The sequence below is a fragment of the Populus nigra genome, chromosome 2 (genome assembly GCF_951802175.1).
Source record: "Populus nigra chromosome 2, ddPopNigr1.1, whole genome shotgun sequence".
Lineage (NCBI taxonomy): Eukaryota > Viridiplantae > Streptophyta > Magnoliopsida > Malpighiales > Salicaceae > Populus > Populus nigra.
This window is the reverse complement of record NC_084853.1, coordinates 24,814,843-24,819,842: the sequence shown is the minus strand read 5'-3', so window position 1 is coordinate 24,819,842 and position 5,000 is coordinate 24,814,843.

The following is a 5,000-nucleotide window of genomic DNA, read 5'->3' as shown; positions in this document are numbered from 1 at the left end:
ACGATGGACTGTCCAGGCCAGGCAGGAAAATTTGTCGAGGGGACACGCTGACGAAACAGCGCTGGTTCAGGCACGGCGGGCAGTGTTGGAATCGGCAGCGCCGACGAAATCGGCAAAGTCGGCAGAATCGGCAGCGCAGATTTTTCGACGAACATGGGCTGGACGCTGGACTGGCCGGGCCATGCAGGAAAATTCATCGAGGGGACACGCTGACGAAACAGCGCTGGTTCAGGCACGGCGGGCAGTGGTGGAATCGGCAGCGCCGACGAAATCGGCAAAGTCGGCAGAATCGGCAGCGGGTGCTGGCGATGGGTCTGGACGGGCTGGATAGTCCAAGGCTCGACGAGAAAGACTGCTGGTTTAGACACTGGGGCAGTGGCAGCCCGCGGGACAGTGTCGGCAGATTCGGCAGCGCAGATTTGTGCGGCTGCAGGTTCGTCGGGGAAAATCGGCAGCGCAGATTTTGCGACGAACATGGGCTGGGCGATGGACTGTCCAGGCCAGGCAGGAAAATTTGTCGAGGGGACACGCTGACGAAACAGCGCTGGTTCAGGCACGGCGGGCAGTGTTGGAATCGGCAGCGCCGACGAAATCGGCAAAGTCGGCAGAATCGGCAGCGCAGATTTTTCGACGAACACGGGCTGGACGGTGGACTGTCCAGGCCAGGCAGGAAAATTCGTCGAGGGGACACGCTGACGAAACAGCGCTGGTTCAGACACGGTGGGCGCAGTGTTGGAACCGGCAGCGCCGAGAAAATCGGCAAAGTCGGCAGAATCGGCAGCAGGTGCTGGCGATGAGTCAGGACGGACTGGATAGTCCAAGGCTCGATGAGAAAGACCGCTGGTTTAGACACTGGGGCAGTGGCAGCCCGCGGGGCAGTGTCGGCAGATTCGGCAGCAGTGTCTGCCGATTCGGCAGCGTTGGCTTGTTGGCGCGGGGGGCCGATGCGAGTGGGGACTTGGGCAGCGGGCAGTGAAAGCAAGAGTTTCCCCGATGCTGCCGGGAAAAACGCTCCCCGGGATGGCCGGGTGAGATGACCCGGCGGCCCGCGACGGGTCATTCAATTCCATGCCCCGTCAACATAACTCCCGATGTACTGTTTGCTTTTTCGGAAGAAGAGATCCATCCCCCCATCCTCGGCCAGCCAAAAACGCTCCAATTATTGGCCGGGTGAGATGACCCGGAGGCCCGCGACGCGTCATTCAAATCACTGCCCTATCGGCTACAACTGCTGATGGGTGGGATTAGAGGCCTGCCATGGTGGTGAGGGGCGGCGAGGACCGTGAAAGCTAGAGTTTTTCAGAGGCTGCCGGGAAAAAGGCCCCTCGGGTGGCGGGGTGCGAGGACCAGGCGCGTCATTCAATTCTCTTCCCTATCAACTTGGCTCCCGTTGGCGGGATTGGAGGCCTACTGTTTGTTACAGGGCTAAAATCGTCAGGGGAAGAGCTGACGAAACAATGCTGGTTTGGATGCAGGGGGTAGTGTTGGAATCGGCAGCGCGGACAAAATCGGCAAAGTCGACAAAAAAGACTGTTGGTCTGGACATCGGGGCAGCGGCAGCCATGCCGACAGGGGGGGAAATCGGCAGCGCAGATTTGTGCAGCTGCAGGTTCGTCGGGGAAATCGGCAGCGCAGATTTTTCGATGAACATGGGCTGGAAGATGGACTGTCCAGGCCAGGCAGGGAAATTCGTCAAGGGGACACGCTGACGAAACAGCGCTGGTTCAGGCACGGCGGGCAGTGTTGGAATCGGCAGCGCCGACGAAATCGGCAAAGTCGGCAGAATCGGCAGCGGGTGCTGGCGATGAGTCTGGACGATTTATAGTCCAGGGCTTGATGGAAAAGACTGTTGGTCCAGACAATGGGGCAGTGGCAGCGCGGATTTGTGCAGCTGCAGGTTCGTCGGGGAAAATCGGCAGCGCAGATTTTTCGACGAACAGGGGCTGGGCGCTGGACTGGCCGGGCCAGGCAGGAAAATTCGTCAGGGGGCCACGCTGACGAAAACAGGGGCTGCGGAGTGGAAAATCGGCAGCGCAGATTTTTCGACGAACAGGGGCTGGACCGGCCGGGCCAGGCAGGAAAATTCGTCAGGGGGGCACGCTGACGAAAAGAGGGGCTGCCGCGTGGAAAATCGGCAGCGCAGATTTTTCGACGAACAGGGGCTGGACTGGCCGGGCCAGGCAGGAAAATTCGTCAGGGGGGCACGCTGACGAAAAGAGGGGCTGCCGCGTGGAAAATCGGCAGCGCAGATTTTTCGACGAACAGGGGCTGGACGCTGGACTGGGCCAGGCAGGAAAATTCGTCAGGGGGCACGCTGACGAAAAGAGGGGCTGCCGCGTGGAAAATCGGCAGCGCAGATTTTTCGACGAACATTCGTCAGGGGGGCACGCTGACGAAAAGAGGGGCTGCCGCGTGGAAAATCGGCAGCGCAGATTTTTCGACGAACATTCGTCAGGGGGGCACGCTGAGGAAAACAGGGGCTGCCGCGTGGAAAATCGGCAGCGCAGATTTTTCGACGAACAGGGGCTGGATGCTGGACCGGCCGGGCCAGGCAGGAAAATTCGTCAGGGGGGCACGCTGACGAAAAGAGGGGCTGCCGCGTGGAAAATCGGCAGCGCAGATTTTTCGACGAACAGGGGCTGGACTGGCCGGGCCAGGCAGGAAAATTCGTCAGGGGGGCACGCTGACGAAAAGAGGGGCTGCCGCGTGGAAAATCGGCAGCGCAGATTTTTCGACGAACAGGGGCTGGACGCTGGACTGGGCCAGGCAGGAAAATTCGTCAGGGGGGCACGCTGACGAAAAGAGGGGCTGCCGCGTGGAATGGCAGCCTACACGCAGATGCGAATTCGGCAGCGCACGATGGCTTGAGCAGGTCATGGGTTCGACTTGGCGCGATCTGAAACCTGGACGAGGGACTGTCGACGCTGGACGAGCCAGCGCGGTGGCCTGTCGTGCCCCGTTCAGGGGGGGCCTGCCGCGGAGACAGCCCTCGCGGGCTCGACAGCGCCGGCCAGCGTCCCCGACGTCGCTGGCCGCGGCAGGCGAGCTGCCGGGGTTCCCGCATTCCTACAAGAAAACGTCGTGCTTTCCACATGAAACCAATCCAGTAAAATCAGCCATATTTTTATGAGGCTGCCCACTGAATTTGGGGTCATTCCGGGCCGGTTCCTAGTTTTGCGGATTTACTCGATTTCTAATGGTAGGAAAATTAAAACAAATACTTCCCGACCTCGAAAAATTCTGGGAAAATTAATGAAGGTGGATTGGATTTTTGCCAACCTCTGTGCAAAATTTCAGCTCAAAATACCAAGAAATGAATTTTTTAGAGGGGGGGTGACAGCTGGGACCTAGTAGTGTCTCCCCCTGCCAGAGCTGCAATGACACTTATTGCTCTTTAGGGAGCCACCAGGCCGGCGCCCCTCAAAGACCACACGCGCGCGCGCGCCCGCCCGCGCTGGGCGCTAGGGCGCTGGGGCCTGAGGGCCTGGGGCCCTTGGGGGCCCTTGGGCGCTTGGGCGCGCGCGCGGCCCCCGCAGCCATGCCGCGCTGCGCGACGCGCGGACAGCCCCTGCTGGCTTGCTCTCTCGCCCGCGGGGGGGCTGCCTTCGGGCCCTGGCCCCCCGCGTTCTGGCCTGCCCCCTGCGTGGGAGAGGCTAGGCGCTGCAGGGGCCAGCCCGACGTCGCTGGCCGCGGCAGGCGACAGCCCGACATCGCTGGCCGCGGCAGGGGCCAGCCCGACGTCGCTGGCCGCGGCAGGCGACAGCCCCTGCTGGCTTGCTCTCTCGCCCGCGGGGGGGCTGCCTTCGGGCCCTGGCCCCCCGCGTTCTGGCCTGCCCCCCGCGTGGGAGAGGCTAGGCGCTGCAGGGGCCAGCCCGACGTCGCTGGCCGCGGCAGGCGACAGCCCCTGCTGGCTTGCTCTCTCGCCCGCGGGGGGGCTGCCTTCGGGCCCTGGCCCCCCGCGCTCTGGCCTGCCCCCCGCGTGGGAGAGGCTAGGCGCTGCAGGGGCCAGCCCGACGTCGCTGGCCGCGGCAGGCGAGCCGCCGGGGTTCCCGCATTCCTACAACAAAACGTCGTGCTTTCCACATGAAATCAATCCAGTAAAATCAGCCATATTTTTATGAGGCTGCCCACTGAATTTGGGGTCATTCCGAGCCGGTTCCTATTTTTTCCGATTTCCTCGATTTTTAATGGTAGGAAAATAAAAAAAAATACTTCCCGACCTCGAAAAATTCTGGAAAAATTAATAAAGTTGGATTGGATTTTTGCCAACCTCTGTGCAAAATTTCAGCTCAAAATACCAAGAAATGAATTTTTTAGAGGGGGGGTGACAGCTGGGACCTAGTAGTGTCTCCCCCTGCCAGAGCTTCAATGACACTTATTGCTCTTTAGGGGGGTGCCCCCTGACTGGCCATGGGGCGCGCTGGCCTGGCGCCCATAGGCCTGCCGCGGGGGATATGTGGGCTGTTGCTAAACTCGGACTAAGGTGGGGGGCCTCATGGCCCGAAGTATTGCCGGCATCGATGACCCGTTTTCCGGCCGGCGACGACCCGATTCCGGCCACCGTCTTCGGGACCCGCTCCAAGCCGTCGGGCGCGTTGGGGCTGCTTATCCGCGGCGTGGGCGTGGCATTCATTTGCCGTGCTTGTGCCAAGGTGCTGGCAGCTGCTGCGCGGCTGTCTGCTTGCCGCGACGTCACGGCGGCGGTGGCCGCTGCCCCTGCTCGCAAGTCGGAGGCCTGGCCGACGTGGCTGGTGCGGACCGCCGAGCTTGGGGATTGCGAGGAGAGCTCTACGCTGGCGTGGGCGTGGCATTAAATTGCCGTGCGCGCGCCCATGCGTTGGCTCTCCTCGCAATCCCCGACCTCGTGGCGTGACGTGCCCGCTGCCGAGGCCTGGCCTCCGTCTTGCGAGCCGGGGCTGACAGCCCCCCGCATGATTGTCCCTGTCGTTCCCCCCCGCGGCCTGTCCCTTGTCCCTTCGAGATCCTTCGCCTCCGGCTGC